General features: G+C 43.5%; 1 protein-coding gene and 1 long non-coding RNA gene across 3 annotated transcripts in view; both read left to right on the forward strand.

Annotated features, from left to right (window-relative positions):
• The window catches only part of LOC142391506 (uncharacterized), a 139,105-nt gene that overhangs the window by 42,484 nt on the left and 79,605 nt on the right, over positions 1 to 17,016 (forward strand). The window lies entirely within an intron of this gene.
• Positions 1,062 to 3,888, forward strand: LOC142391310 (uncharacterized). Of its 2 annotated transcripts, XR_012770529.1 has the most exons (4): positions 1,062 to 1,229; positions 1,784 to 1,998; positions 2,096 to 3,036; positions 3,350 to 3,888. It is a non-coding gene; the product is annotated as an uncharacterized LOC142391310 (long non-coding RNA). The 2 variants fall into 2 exon arrangements; XR_012770528.1 differs by having other exon boundaries at positions 1,784 to 3,036.

Below are 17,016 nucleotides of genomic sequence, written 5' to 3' on the forward strand. Positions count from 1 at the left end.
TTCCACCAGAATTCCACTGGGGGCGTCGGTGGAGACCAGAATGAATGGGGCCCAATGGAGCTAGATGCTACAAATGGTCAGTTTCACCTAAGTCTCCTCAAGAGCGCTCAGATTTGAATGTAGTTTCTGAGAGCTCAACATAGGTTTCAAGTCAAAAATCTACTGAACGAGTACATATATCCCTTTGATTTCTTACAGGTTGGCTTCTTGTTGTCCACCACGCGCTAGCATTGTGCTAATGACAGCGCTCGACCAGAATTACGACCAGAGGCACCGCTTGACGGCTGGCTCCATACCAAGCGACAACAGAATTAAGATGGACTTTTTCCGCTTATGTTACCACAGCCTAAGAACCTGTGATGTTACCACACATTCTCTCTTACTACAGCTCTTCCTTGAAAACGCTGCTGCCTTTGAGACCAACAACAAGCAGGATTGTTGCCGTAAAGCGGCATCTCCGGTCGTAAGCTATGTATGACGTCATATACACTTCAAATCCTTTTTTTAAGCAAATGAGTGGCTCTAAAAATCTGAAACTCAGCCATGGGTATTTTCTAAACATCCTCTTTCGAAAACAACATTCGAATTACTAGAGAAAAAATTATATCTTGAGATAAGGGCACGAAAGGGCGTATAGCTCCATAGGACTCCATTCATTCTGGTCTCCAAAATTGAGCGCCCCACGTGGAAAAAGGGTGGAACTGCAACCAAAATCGCCTCGTTGGAAACCGGAAATGCACCGTGAGTGGCGTATCTGTACTATTATAGAATCTGTGCCATGGTACAGCGAGAACTATAAAGTCTGCTCTGTTTAAATTTACTGTCACATGAAGTAGCCACATTTTAGCACCACATTCACTCATTATCTGCTTAACCTTTAAACCAAATATAACCGGGGCTAACAGAGATGCTAGCTAACTGCTGCTAACTAGCTAGCGTTAACTGTAGCTTAGTTTACACTGCACGTGAGGTGCTGTACAGCGTTAATAGCGTTTTATTGTGAAAGGTACCACCGGAAGTGTCAGTCATTTGTAACATCTCCAGCTTGACCTTTTCTGTAGATACCATCTGTGGCCAGTAGGGGGCAGAAACGCCCTGCTCACAGCATAAAGACTGAATCTGCAGACTGCAGCTGGCTGCAGACCGGCACTGTGAGGACCGGAAGCGACAAGCGAGTGTACCGGAAGCTCGTATATTTCGTTCCCCATTTGAACTGTGGAGACGACGAGGTGATAAAAGTGGAGTGAAAACAACTTTATTCACTGGAACGTTACTTTGCACACTATATACTGTAAAGTTATATTAATTTTAAAGAATCAGGTTTTTTTTACTTTTGGCTAGTCTTTAGCGTTTTTATCGTATCGATAGTGCTCACTTGTATCATTTTGTGTGACTTATTACGACATTATTTGTCTCTTGAGGGGACTGCTGAGGTCACTAGCGAAAACTTTTTTTGTGTGTGCATGTGTGTGTGCACGTGTGTGTGCATGGAGTTCATGTTCCAAAGCTGTTGTAAAGAGTTGTATTTTCTTCTTTTTAAACACATCATGTTCAGATCTGTGTGACAGCCTTTTTATGGTGCAACATAATTGTAGTTTTGTGTATAAAATCATGCTCATAAATTTTAAATTGGTTTTAAAGATTTAACATGATGACCTATTAGATTTCATACAACTAAGTCAAGAAACTGGCACCATAACACGCCTGTTGAAATGATGTGTGGAGTGTGACTGCATGGAAATGTTTAATGAATAAATATTTATCTTTAATGCAACTCTTTTAGAAACCTCTCCCAGTCACTAAATCCTGGCAACTGGACAGAGAAACCTGGACTACAAATTCAGCTAAGAGTATAAAGTATGTATAATGCATGTATTTATATTAATAGTTGAGTACTTTAATACTGTGAAATAATAATTACATAACTGACTTCTTTCTGATATCTCGGGTTTTCCACCACAACCATATGGGATTGACTGTGGCATCTTCATGCTGATGGTAGGAGACATCATTTGTTATATATGAATTATTTGTGTAATTCTGTGTGCATTAAAGATTTCAGCATTAAATTAAAATGAATGTGCTTTATTCCTAGAATGCCCTTTACACCACACTGGATGCTCCCTATGACTTTTCTGTTGGAAGTTGATTCATGCATCAAAGTAAGCTCAACATTACAACAACAAAACATTTATTATGGCACAGTGTAAGGTTGTTGTTGTCTGCTCTTGCTCTCGGGGGAAGAGGTCGCATTTTCTCTCTGCTCCGCCCTCCCTTTTTTTTTGCCCTGCTTCAGCGTGTCTGCGTCTGTGTCTTGGAGCATCTTTTTACACATCAGACGAATTCAAGAATTCAAGTATGATGGATCTGGTCAGCTGGGGTCTCAACGCTATTGATCAAATTTTCTCGAATGCAAAGTTGGGGAAAGGAGAACCCTCATGTCCCGACGGGACATTCTTCGCTGGATACTCAATGGACGCCTGGGGGAAGTGGAGAATTGTGTGTTTGGCGATGCTGTCTGTCGAGGACGTCGAAGACGTGATAGTATGATACTCGGGTTCCTGCTGTTTGGAGTTGGAGGATACCTGGTATTTCACGACATTAAGAGAACGTGGACAGCGTTGAGGGGGTCACAAGAGCAATCAACGCTCAGACTGAGATGCTACGCGAGCAGAATGGGAAGCTGGATGAGATCCTTACACAGGTTCGCAGGCTGGCTGAGATTCCTGGACTCAGAAGAGAAATGGATTAATCTGGGAGAAAGGCTGATTGATCACTTGGACCGGGCGGAAAGGGTCCACATCCCACGAATTCGGGACTTTCGCCATGAGACAAGCAGCAATGACACGAAGACAGGCAGCATAATCAGTGTCTGTCTGACCTAAATAAATTGTTATTCCAGTCCGGCGCCCCACACTGGCCTTGTAGCCAGCTGCAAGTCGTTCTCCACGTTTGTCATGAAAACATGATGCTCTTCCCCGTGTGCCTGCCCTGCCAGAGTTTAGGCTGAAAAGGACGATTGGTGACATTACTGAGGTCAGATTTTTTTATTTTGGTTGAGTTCTGAGTTTTTCTTTTGTTTCCAGTCAGAAACAATATTTTTTTGTACTGAAATTGTGGGGTCACTTTAAAGAATATGCCACTCACAAGATAAGGTCAGACCTGCTGTCTGCCATTTATAAATAAAGTGTCCAGATAATGTGTGATTGGATTTGACATTTGTTGAGCTCTCCAATGGTTCTAGGTAGACCTGTTAGAGGAGGGCAATGATGGGATCTTCACTTTTTTTATTTTTGTAGCTTGTGTTTTTAATATTGCAACTTCTCATTTTGCTTATGTATATGTTCAGGAAGAAGAGCAGCAGGCAGAGGTCTCAGCCAGACTTGCTGATGTGGACACACCAGTGGAAGGCGGAAGCTTTTGCACAGTATCTATTGGTCAGATACTGTTGGTGTGGCAGCTACAGTACAGACATCTTTCTGTCTGTCTTTTCCACAGGACTCGGTTGAAGATCGCATTCTTCATAACTGCAGACATGCAGCAGAGTGGGCTGAGGCCAACAAACCACTGTCTGCAGGAGTGGACCTGCCTGACGTTCTGGGCATGGGGGAAGAGGAACAGGCAGAGGCTGCTCTACAGTATGGGAGGTTGTGGAACGAAGAACTGGACGAGGATGAAAGAGAAGCGATCCTGGAGCCTTTCAAAATGATATTTCACAATATTAACGACATGTTGATATTTTGTGAACAGGTAGTCGACAAAAACAAAGATTTTTTGTCATATTGTGAATGTTTGACTGAATAAACACTACAGAACATTTGATCATGTTGTGACTTGGTGTGTTTTTTATGTTTTCTCATTGATCCCTTAATAATTTGACTAAGATTATACTGTAGATATAAAGAGTTAGGGTACTATTCAGTGGTACTAAGGTGTTCCAGCAGCACAAGAACATCATTAGCATAGACATAGAACCAAACATGAAATTTATGGTGGTTAAGGATAAAAATACAGAATAATACAACAGAAAAACTAATTGAAACAATATATATATATAAAGAGTAGTGCAATAAAGTCAAAATGAAATGATAATGAAATAGCAGTGACTTACTGTATAGTACACAATAAAATGTACAGTACAGGCCTATGGCATCTTATGAGATGTTGGCTTATGAATATGAGCTTAAGAGAAAATGTGTGCACTGACCAAACAAAAATGTACAATACAAATAAAAACAATATACAATAGACCGGGAATTTATAGATTTCATGTCGTACTGTTTACTAATTAATTCATTTGTGAGGAAAACGATTAAACCGGAAGTGCATTCACGATTTTACTTTGAAATGTTCGCCGTGCTGTCAGTAAAACATTCAGACTGACAAAGTACAACAATCTTTAGGAGAAGTTTCATCCTTAAAGATTTTTACCAGTTACTGTGCAGGTTTGAAACTGCTCCTACTTTCCATCTTCACTGAGTAATGATGAGAAATGTGAGCTGTGGTAAAACTCCAGCATGAACTAAATATGACAGTGTTGTTAAAGTATTAATATGACTGCTCTCTTCCATCATAAAACCTCATTTTAGAAAGATTTCCCACATTTCAATGTTCATCCTGACTGAGGGTGTAGTTACAGCTTATGGCCAACAGAGGGAAGCATAGAGACAGATGCAAAGAGGCTGTTAAGTTCGCAGAGACGCAGTTAGATATCACTTCCGGTGAGGACACAAAATAAAAGCTTCACAAAGAATTAATCGTCAAAGACCAACAAGCAAAGACTCCCAAAGTATCAACCTGTGTGAAAGGGGATCGACTGTGGGAGATCGAGCATATTAACAAAAGAGAAGAAAGTCAAAAGCAACGTTGTCCTTTATGTCTTTTTTAAAGACTTGGCCGTAATCCTTTACCTTATTATAGAAGAGCAGCGGAGTTATGTCGCTAATGTTAGCGTGCTTTAATTTAATTTAGTGTTAGCTTTCGCTCGGGGACATCGTCTCCTCATATTGGACACTCACATGGTGAGAGATGACAAACCGAGTGCACGGAAATTACAGAGAGAGTACAGGGACATGGCAAGGGAAGAGAAAAGAGAACAAATGTGAAGAAGAGTAACAGAGGCAACGCCAGGAAGCAGAGACGGGGCATTAGGGCAAAATGTGGAGAGCATCGAACAAGCTCAAGATGAAATAAAAAGCACAGAAAGGGGACAAAGTGCCCTCTCTTTTTATGCAGTAATGATCACGATGCAATTTTGAAATGAAAATGACTGGTTGGATTCATCATAGCATATAATTGTCTATTTTTCCAGGCTGCCATGTTTTGCCCTTTCTGCAGCCAACATCCGGGACAGTTCAAGTGTCACTAATGTGGCAAAAATGTCCAGTTCTGGATGGACCTGATGCATGACCTGAGAGAGAGAGACATCTCTTCAGTGGCAGTCATGAGCTCATGTCTGGTGCGGTTTGTGTTCATGGGTGTGCTACAAAGGCACCATGACCAATGCAGGGAAAGATGGAACACACACCATCAGACCTGTTCAGCAGTCTGATGCTTGTACCACCGCATGTACTGCCTGCCTCACAGCTTTGTTTTTATGGGACAGCTCTTTAAAAAATACACATATCTGTCAAAGTTACTGCCTGCAATTAAATTCTGTTGAGTAGCTTTCACAATATGTTTCCCCAACAATGAATATTCAGTCATGTATTCATCTCATGCCCCCCATTACTCTAATAATCTGTACTAAGCAGTGTGACAGAAAATGGTTTATTTCCACATTTAAAGCACAATTCAGTAATAAAACGGGCTCTAACATTAAACAATACAAGTTTCCAGTTGACTGAGAAAAACTAAATTTCTGAATGAACTGGCGTGCAGTGCATATGTAAGCCCCAGGTTCGGTGGGAATGACTGCGGGTTCCCATTCTCACAGGAGGACTTGGGCCAGTTTAGAACAGAGACCACCTGCAGTCCATGTGGCGATGACCCTCTCCGGGCACACTTTGAGGACTTACAGAGACGGAGTGGTCTGATGCAGCCGTTAACATGGGAGTCCTGAGTGGAAAACTACATAAGACTGAAGAACACGGCCGATATGTAATGTGAGTGCAACATTCAGGCTTTGTACCAAACAACCAAAACAGAGAAGCACAGCTTTCATGGAACAACTTTCAAAATGGACTCCGCAACTGGTCAACATCCTAATTTGTCTTTTCTGATACTATACTTGAAATTCCAATTTCAACGGAGTCCAAAACCAGGGGAGCTTTGCATCCCAAAGTCCATGTCTGTTTGAAACTCATCATATGTCTTGGACGTCGGTATTTTGATGTGTTGGCACGGGTGCTGCTGACCGGAAACCGAGATGTTGACTGCCAAATCAGTTTGGGTTGTGGCTGAATTCCAGAGGGAGGCAGTGTGCTTAATCCTGTGGCAAACATCAGGATATCTGGGGTGGTCCGTGGCGTAGTGGGTTAAGCAGCCGCCCCATGTACAGAGGCTACAGTCCTCGCTGCAGCTGGCCCCGGTTCAAATCCCGCACCGAGCGGCCCTTTGCTGCATGTCTCCCCTCTCTCTGCCCCCTGCATTCCTGTCTCTCTCCAGCTGTCCTATCATTAAAGGCATTAAAAGCCCCCAAAAAATATATTAAAAAAAACACATCAGGATGTCCTGGAGAGAGAGCCCTGTTTGTTGTTCTGAAAAAAGGAGAAGTACTGAGTTTAAGTTAAACAATACGACCGATATAAACAGAAAATGCTAAAAACATAATAAATGTTCTAATAAAAATAAACCTAAAAATAGTCTCTCCAGAATCGTAGAACTCTGCTTTCTTCATGCCGTCTCGTGCTGCCCTTTTCACTGAGCTGAGTTCACTGCACTGAGCTCCCCAGTTTTACCTGTGAGGAAAGGTTAGTCTGAATCCTTAAATCTTCCATTTCTATCAACCATAAATATTTCATTCAAATTCACTACATAACTTTGGTGAAATGGTAGAATCATATGGTATCCCGTTTTGCTTTCAAACTTTGCATTGTGGCACAATAAACCCAAACTGTAGTAAGAAAAAGACTGTATCGGAAATACAAGCCTAAAGTGGGCCTAAAGGGCTTTCTGATATTTAAACTGATGACACACAAGTTAAACCAGGAAGTTTAAAGAATCATGACTGGAATGTATCTTGTACAGAGTATCAGATGTAGGTGTAAACGTGATATTTAAATCTAACATATAACAAAGTTGAGCTCAATCCAAGAGTGACGAAGTGTTAGAAGCACTTACAGCTGTTTGCAAAATCCCCAACAGTGCAAATGTAAAATGTTATTCTTTGGTAGACTTTCCAGTCTCCTCTTTGTACTTCTGCACTGTGAAAGGGGCGTCTGTTCCCGGGATGTTTCTAACTTTCTTAGCATCAGGATACAACAAAACACGGGCACAATCTTCCATATCCTGGTTGAAATCTTTCTGCTTTTTTACAGCAGCAGCTGTTCAGCTGACCAGAGGCTGAACATCAATGGGAAGAGACTTCCCTCTCACAGGCTTCAGAGAGCGCCCGTGCATCTTCATAACGCCGACATTAATCTGATGAAAGATAAGATTATGAGTCATTTACAGTTTATGAGTCTGCGTTGGTCACCGTGTGGGCATTCCTTCACTGTTTTCTCTCTGTTCCTTCCCTGCTCTGCTCTTTTATTGCCCGAAATTTCATAAAGGACTCAACACCTGAACTTCCTGAAAGGTCAAAAATACATGAATTACTCTTAATGAATGACTTTATTATTACCCTGACTCTTCTCATATTTCACCTTCCTTGCAGGGCATTTATAACGTTTCATGTACTGAGTAGTGCTGGGATGTACTCAGCTTTCCAGTTTCCCTGCTAGTGCCTGACTGAGCATCAGGAGGTGTGCTGCTGGTGGGCCTCTCCTCAGGGCGGTTCTTTGCCTTATTACAGATCATACTTAGAAATGTAACATTTTTGCCACACTGAAAACAGAAGTCTGCCAAATCTCTCACTGCTTCTCCACAGAATGGACAGTGCATCTGTGAGGGGACATTACATTTATTAAAGGTTTATTTTACTGTTACCTCTCTCTGTCAGCTTTCTGTGCTTTATATTTCATCTTGAGCTTGTTCAATGCTCTCCACATTTTGCCCTAATGCCCCGTCTCTGCTTCCTGGCGTTGCCTCTGTTACTCTTCTTCACATTTGTTCTCTTTTCTCTTCCCTTGCCATATCCCTGGAGTTTGCAGCACGTGCGCTCCGGTCGTTTTTGTGATTGCTGCATTTTTCTCTGTGTCGGCCACCGTAAAAATGTATCTGATACTTTGGGAGTCTTTGCTTGTTGGTCTTTGACGATTAATTCTTTGTGAAGCTTTTATTGTCTGTCCTCACCGGAAGTGATCTCTAACTGCGTCTCTGCTAACTTAACAGCCTCTCTGCATCTGTCTCTATGCTTCCCTCTGGTGGCCATAAGCTGTAACTACACCCTCAGTCAGGATGAACATTGAAATGTGGGAAATCTTTCTAAAATGAGGTTTTATGATGGAAGAGAGCAGTCATATTAATACTTTAACAACACTGTCATATTTAGTTCATGCTGGAGTTTCACCACAGCTCACATTTCTCATCATTACTCAGTGAAGATGGAAAGTAGGAGCAGTTTCAAACCTGCACAGTAACTGGTAAAAAGCTTTAAGGATGAAACTTCTCCTAAAGGTTGTTGTACTTTGTCAGTCTGAATGTTTTACTGGCAGCATTGTTGTCCCGTTGTGTCTGAAATGGAGGGAAATCTGTTCCAAAGGCATGCACAAGTGACCCCCAGGGTTGTTATTCTTCAAAATCTCTGACATTAAAAGTTTTTACACTTCCATATTCCAGGTATTCCTTATAAAACATGTTTGTGACTTGAGGCCATTTGAATTTTTTTTAAATGTTTTTATATATTTTAAGAAATTGCAGTTTTTGTGTCACCACCCCAGTTTTTCATAAGCGGGGTCAAAAATGACCCCAAGCCTTTCCTATAGAATCTCAAGGAATAGCCTTACTTTTGAGAGTTAAGGCCAAATTGGTATTTTTGCTATAAAATGAATTCCTTCAGTCAAAACAACTTCAAACTAATTTGTCCTTCATATATATCCATTCTAAGTAGGTTCCATGCATAAATCTCTTTAAGGGTTTGCTTTGGGAACTTTTGATTCTTACCAACTGTGAAAGGAAGATGCAAGAGTTTCTATGCTCTCTTTGTTACGTGGTGTAGAAGAGGTCAAAGAGGAAAGATAAAGAAAGCATAGAAATACTATCCTCAAGTTAAAATTCAGGGTCTGCATATAAAAAAGAAGACAACCTGAGAGCAAGCAAGGAAAAAATATGGCATTCAGATAAACTGACGTGGCGTCAAAGAGGAAGGAGACAAGTCCTGCTGATATCTGACTGGCTGAAACCTGACTGGCTGAAACCTGACTGGCTCTAAACAAAAGTTAGAAGAAATGATAACGACTGTCTAGATATAACAATGCAGTAAAATTAAACAAAATAAGAACAATCAGAAGGATAGAAATAAGAGGCTTCCTGCCTGGAAGAAAATATGCATCCTCCTGTGAGGGGAAATCTGTATCTGAAGCGGCACACAAAACTCCTCTTATCTCACACATTTGCATCCAAAACTAGTTTTTTTTATGACATACCCTGAGACTGTACAGTCACTGTCAAAATTCTTGGCACACCCGATTTTCAAGTGAGTAATTCAGACGTTCTTCAGAAATAGATGTAAACATTTCCCAGTTTTGTGTCATCAGAATAGTCTACTTATAGGGCCAAGTTTGTTAAAATAAGGAACAAAGTACCTGCATGAAATATACCTCCGAAACAATTGCACACGCTGCTCATTAACATTTATTGGCTGAACTTTCTTTTCTTTTCTTTTTTCTTCAATCATTTATCTTTGAATATAAAATACTGTTGGATGGAAACACTGATAATTCAGGACTAAAACGTGTTTAGTAGAAGGGGAAAACAGTCTGTGGAAAAAAGGTGAATATTATAAAATGCAATTGAAATATCAAATCAAATGACCTACAAATACACAAACAATGTTACATAAAACTCTTTCAACAACTCATATTTGTGTTATTAATTGACCAAAGATGACTGTAAAGCTGTCATCAGGTATTCCATCATGTCAGTTTCATTTCTATTAATTTTTTGTTATGTCATTGGCTTATTAATAATAACTTAAAGATTTTTTATGTTATTTCTTGTTAAAAAAAAAGTTATAAATAAACTTGTTAAATGTAAAATCAATTTTTTGTTGACTCAAATATAATAAATATAATCACTTTTAACCAAAATGAAAGACATTTTTTAAATTCATTGCAAAAACACATCGATTCTAATTGGGGTCATTTTTGACCCCACGCATGGAAGAGTGGAGGTAGAGGTCGTTCATGCATCCAAGGGTTAAGTTGATCATTTCCACTGAAAGCCAATAGATGTTGAAGGTTTGTTAGTTTGTGAATGAAATGGGTTTAAATGAGTGTTGCATCATGAAGACATGCTGGTGCAGAGTTCTCAGCTGAGCTGATGCTGATGGGTGCTGACAGAAAGCTGAACCTGAGAGCTGTGCTTGTGTTTTTAAGGAGGACCTGGAGAACGGGGAGGAGGTGGCCACCTGTCCCAGCTGCTCGCTCATTGTTAAAGTCATCTATGATCAGGTAGCTGCTGAATCCTCAGGTTGCTCACCCTGATCCAGTTGTTAAAGACCAGCTTTTAGCAGGAAAAGCGGTTCCAGATCAGCTCCTGCTTAAACCTGGATGTGAAAGTCCAAACCGCAGAGGAACAACATTAAGTTCATCTTATTTTCTTAAAAGTTTAATGTTTTCGGGCATCAAGCCAAGTTGGAGATGGCAACCATCCCAAAGTCCATCCACCTGAGTTTAGGCTGAATGACCCGTCTGGGAGAAAATGGGCTTCTGGGAAAAGCCACATCAGGTTTATTCTTGAACAGGACTCTTCTTCTTTGTGTCTTTTTATGGCGGTAAGATGGCCGCCCTGACGTGTGGGACGTCAGTGGTTCATTCTAAGGCCATAAAAACGTTAGACACTAATGTGAGGTGGGTTTCTCTCGGGTTCAGACTGTTTACTGACTCTGATTGGTACGGTGGCCCTGAAGTGCCAAACACAACGGCATTAACCAAAACGGAAAAGGTAGGTACCCTCGGCGAAATAAATCCTCGCTGATTGGACTGGTGGTGGTCCGAGCTTTTAACCGGAAAGACTATGGTTTACATGTTTTCAAAATAAAAGCGCTGCTAGTGACAGCGTACACGCTGCCATTAAAGAATATTTAGATGTAAATATCCCATCTGCTTTATCTCTTGATGTTAACAAAAAGATCTCAAAAGATATTGACAAGATGTTATTAAACTTTATATGGTGGAACAAAAAACGCTATATTAAAAAATCTTTAATAATGAACTTGTATGATAATGGTGGCCTTAACATTTTAGACTTTTACACTTTAAATAATACTTAAATATATTTAAAATAAAAAATAAATTGGTTTAAACAATGTATCAAGAACCCATCTTCAATTTGGAACTTCATACCAATATTGTTCCATATGTGGGGAAAAATCTTTTTGTAGCTCAATGACCAAGAAAGAAGCATCTGTTTATGAAAGAAGGATAGTTTTGAGGGGATTTTTTCAACATTATTATTACAAAGTAAAAAGAAATTTAGGCCTTCTAATTTAGAGAAAATAACATTTAGTATGAAGTTCCAAATTGAAGATGGGTTCTTGATAAATTGTTTAAACCAATTTATTTTGAAAGTATTATTTGAAGTATAAAAGTCTAAAAAGTTAAGGCCACCATCATCATATGAGTTCATTATTACTTATTTTTTAATATAGTATTATTTAATAGCAGCGTGTACGTTGTCACTAGCAGTGCTTTTATTTTGAAAACATGTAAACCATAGTCTTTCCGGTTTAAAGCTCAGACCACCACCAGTCCATCAGCGACGATTTATTTCGCAGAGGGTACCTACCTTTTCCGTTTAGGTTAATGTCGTTGTGTTTTCTCTTTTGCTGTTGTGTTTGGCACTTCAGGGCCACCGTAGGTTGATCCCATTTGGAGCTCCGCTGTGAGAGAAAAAGGTTGAAATGTTTAAGGAAATCCAGACTGACCCAAAGCCGTTTGTGTTTCAGGAGTTGTTCGTGTCCGGAGAAATCATCGCGGCTCCGTCGGCCTCGGAGCACAAACTGCAGCCGGCTCGGTCCTGAAGGAGGAAACCAGTTTGTACAAACTTTATTGGAGCAAAGAGACGCTCGGAGTGACGCTGAGCCTCGTGTTTTCCTGTGCTGGCTGGTGGTTTCATGTTAGCTTTCCTGTTGCGTTCATGGGGAGGAGTGGCGTGTTTTCCCCTGAGCCAACGTCCCGCTGGAGGCCGGAGACGGCCGGAGCGGCGCCTGGTTCCAGTCGCGTCACGCTGCATTAGATTACGACTGGGAAAACTCAGAGAGCGCTGCACCACTGATCCGGTTTCCTGGTCGGGGACGTGAAGCAGACTTCCATGTTTCACATCCTCTGCTGGAAAGGTCGCCCACAGAGTCTTCCATCTGCTTTTCTTCTTCCAGGGAAACATCGGACGGCGTCCCGGTGGCTCAGCAAAGAGGCGAACTCTTTACCGACAGTAAAAAATGACCTGAGCACCAGTTCAGACTTCCCCTTCGGAGGTCTTTCAGAGCTGCAACAGACTCTCTGCTGGTGTTTTCTGCTAAAACTCGCCCGTTTGAAGCTGAACACTTTGTTTCACATTTCGTTTGTCTGGGATGTGGAACTCAGGCTTAAAATCTTGTAAATGTGGCTAAACAGAAGTAAAACCAAGTGCCTGCAGCTGTGAGCCGCCTTCATATCGGAGCTGTGGTCCATTAGCCGACTTCAGACTGTTGGGAGCCATGATGGCGACATGAACCAGTGTTTGTGTGCACGGATCAAATCTCCATCTGAGGGCAGCTCGACCCTGCAGGATTAAAGATCTGTCTTTTAAAACTGTTTCATTGTTTTTATTAAGATTGTAGCTGCCCCTAACGCTTTTCTTCTGTTCAGAATTAAGACACGCATCGACTGATGCTTGATGAGAGTGATGGTTTATTGTCTCCAAGGATATGTTATGTCTTCAGACACCAAGTACACCAAACAACGTGAAAAACTGAAATGAAACAAATATTACAGTCTTAGCATCAAAACATCAAATGAATATCTTAGGCCGACATATTTTACCGTCCGTGAATGTCCATGTGGCCTTCATGAAACTTAAATATAAATCTTACAGAGTATATAAACATAAAATGTACAGCAAATACAGTTTCTCATACCGTGTGCGCCTTCTGACCGGAAAATCAGGAGCTGCTAAGGCTTTACGGACAACCTGTTGCACACATCTTGCTCCCTGAGCAGCGCAGGTCCAAAAAGACTGAACACACGTCTTCACAACTATTTATTAGGTTAACGTCATTATTAATTCAGATTTTACCCAATTATATAAGAAATATAGAAGGAATAATGATATACAAATATCTTAAACCAAAAAATATTGCAAGAAAATAATATACAAAAATATTAATGCAGCAAATAAATTGGCACTTTTTTCCAGCGACAGCTACAAAGATGCAACGGGGTGAAATTTGTCCCTCTCAGGCTACCGTACTTGTGTCTGAAAGTGGACTTTGTGCTGTTTGGGTCAGGAGAGACGTCCCCTGAGGAAATTCTACTAAACAGACATTTAAACCGTGTTTGAACAGTTTGCTTTGATAAAAAGAATAAAAACACAAGTAATAAAGTTGGAATGCTACCGAGTTTTATTGTGAATATTTTGTTCACCAGAAAACTCATCCTGAAATATCTTAGCAGTGTCAGGGTGCGGTTCAGGGAAGGACACGAATGCAGACTTCAGAAGAGAGGGAAATTTAATTAAGGCAAAAGTAACAATGGAACAAATAAATACTTATCTCAGGACTGAACAGGTTGTGGCATGGCATGCAGGGCCAGTCAAACACACACACAAAGATCTGACAAACAGGGGAGACGAGACTAAATAGAGGGCTGGGTGTGATTGGAGACAATGACAGACAGGTGAGGGGAATTAACTAATAAGCAGAGTGAAGGGGAAAACCAATGGCAAGACTGAAAAACTAAACATGAACAAGAACTGAACACCTAAAACATTACACTTAACAGATGAGTCCATGGGCGTGACAGAACCCCCCCCCCCCCCTCAAGGGGCGGCTCCCAGACGGCCCAAGGGAGGGAGGGAGGGGCTCGAAGCCGGTCCGGCGGGGGAGCGGAAACAGGTATGTGGTACCGGCTTCGGGCAGTAGGAGGCGGTGGTCTGGCGGACGCCCAGACCTGACGGCACGGCAGGAACAGGCGGTGGTCTGGCGGACGCCCAGACCTGACGGCACGGCAGGAACAGCCGGTGGTCTGGCGGACGCCCAGACCTGACGGCACGGCAGGAACAGCCGGTGGTCTGGAGGACGCCCAGACCTGACGGCACGGCAGGAACAGGCGGTGGTCTGGCGGACGCCCAGACCCCCGACGGCGTGGCAGCAGGCGGTGGTCTGGTTGGCACCCAGACATCCGTTGACGTGGCAGCAGGCGGTGGTCTGGTTGGCACCTAGACTTCCGTTGACGTGGCAGCAGGCGGTGGTCTGGTTGGCACCTAGACTTCCGTTGACCTGGCAGCAGGCGGTGGTCTGGTTGGCACCTAGACTTCCGTTGACGTGGCAGCAGGCGGTGGTCTGGTTGGCACCCAGACATCCGTTGACGTGGCAGCAGGCGGTGGTCTGGTTGGCACCCAGACTTCCGTTGACGTGGCAGCAGGCGGTGGGCTGGTTGGCACCCAGACTTCCGTTGACGTGGCAGCAGGCGGTGGGCTGGTTGGCACCCAGACTTCCGTTGACGTGGCAGCAGGCGGTGGTCTGGTTGGCACCCAGACTTCCGTTGACGTGGCAGCAGGCGGTGGTCTGGTTGACACCTAGACTTCCGTTGACGTGGCAGCAGGCAGAGCTGGAGACCGTCCAGCAGGGAGCTGGACGTCCGGCGAGGGAGGAGCCCCCCCTTTAAAGGCGGGGTAGGGGATCTTTTTCTGGAACATTTTTTTACATATTCCTTGAAATACTCTTCACACCCCCATTGCAACCAATTAATTAAAAGTTTTGACACAAAAATGAAAAGTTTTAGTGGCCTCTAGAACGTACAATCTAGGAAAAACACCATCCAATCATTGTGAACGGACCGTTCACAATGATTGGATTCTGATGCCGTCTATCAAACTGCAACCTGCTCCTCCCTCCCCCTCCTTCCCCCTGTGCGCGTACCCTGCTCCGTGAACGAATTACGCGTCCAGAAGCTTGGCAGGAAGCTAAACTAGAGCCAGCTTGGCTAGCACCTAGCATTATTAAACGTATAGTTAGCATAAACTAAATACGGCAACGATCGATGCTTGCTGTCAGAACAGCGCTCGTGCACCTTCGTGCTCGTTCATGTACTCTAGAGGCGTGGCTTCGGGGGGAAAGTGAAGAAAGGGGTTGGGACTTTTTACCGGTGTATTTTCAAAATGCAGCTTCCCTGGACTCAAAATCCAGGATATCCTACCCTACCTTTAAGGGATGGCTCCCAGACATCCCTATTGTCCGGGGGTGGGAGGGAGGGGCTCGGAAAAGTGAGTCCATGGGCCGGGGCCCCATGGGCCCTGAGGCTTTGTCGGGCCCTGCCGCCTCTTGGTCGGGTCCCTGGTCAGGTTCCGGGTCAGGTTCTGGGTCAGGCTCTTGGTCAGGCCCTGTGGCCTCTGGGTCAGGCCCTGTGGCCTCTGGGTCAGGCCCTGTGGCCTCTGGGTCAGGCCCCTGGTTAGGTTCCGGGTCAGGTTCTGGGTCAGGCTCTTGGTCAGGCCCTGAGGCCTCTTGGTCAGGCTCTTGGTCAGGCCCTGTGGCCTCTGGGTCAGGCCCTGTGGCCTCTGGGTCAGGCCCTGTGGCCTCTGGGTCAGGCCCTGTGGCCTCCGGGTCAGGCCCCGAGGCCTCCGGGTCAGGCCCCGAGGCCTCCGGGTCAGGCCCCGAGGCCTCCGGGTCAGGTTCTGGGTCAGGCTCTGGGACCAGCTCGGGCACTGCTGGGGCCAGCTCGGACAATGCTGGGGCCGGGGCCAGCTCTGGGACGGCTGGGTCCTGGGGCTGCACAGCTCAATTACCTTCTGAGGCTCCAATCCAAAAACGTCCTGTGAGGCTTCGCGCTGCACAGTCTCGGCGAGGCTCCACGCAGACTCCAGGACAGCTTGCCACCCCCGGAGCCCCCGCCTCGCCGACAGGAACAGCAGGAGCTCAGTAGCCACCCGCAGTTTCTGGAACGGGGAGTCCTGCTTCAAACAGCGAAAAAAAACCTCTCTGTAGAGGTCCCAAAAATGGTCTGAGTCCACCGCGTCCATTTTGTGGTCGGATCTTTTGTCAGGGTGCGGTTCAGGGAAGGACACGAATGCAGACTTCAGAAGAGAGGGAGATTTAATTAAGGCAAAAGTAACAATGGAACAAATAAATACTTATCTCAGGACTGAAAAGGTTGTGGCATGGCATGCAGGGCCGGTCAAACACACACACAAAGATCCGACAAACAGACAGGGGAGACAAGAGACTAAATAGAGGGCTGGGTGTGATTGGAGACAATGACAGACAGGTGAGGGGAATTAACTAATAAGCAGAGTGAAGGGGAAAACCAATGGCAAGACTGAAAAACTAAACATGAACAAGAACTGAACACCTAAAACATTACACTTGACAGATGAGTCCATGGACGTGACAAGCAGTTAGCATTTAATAAAGAATTTGACTAAATTCAATTTTAAAAAAGACAGAAATGACATTTTCCACTCATCAAACATCAGAGGAAGTTAATATAAAATCTCCTGAACTGGAATTTATCTTTAATAATGAAGCAGAAAGTAAGAGCGAAAGATTCTTAACTTCCCAGT

The sequence above is a fragment of the Odontesthes bonariensis genome, chromosome 11, assembly GCF_027942865.1.
Source record: "Odontesthes bonariensis isolate fOdoBon6 chromosome 11, fOdoBon6.hap1, whole genome shotgun sequence".
Lineage (NCBI taxonomy): Eukaryota > Metazoa > Chordata > Actinopteri > Atheriniformes > Atherinopsidae > Odontesthes > Odontesthes bonariensis.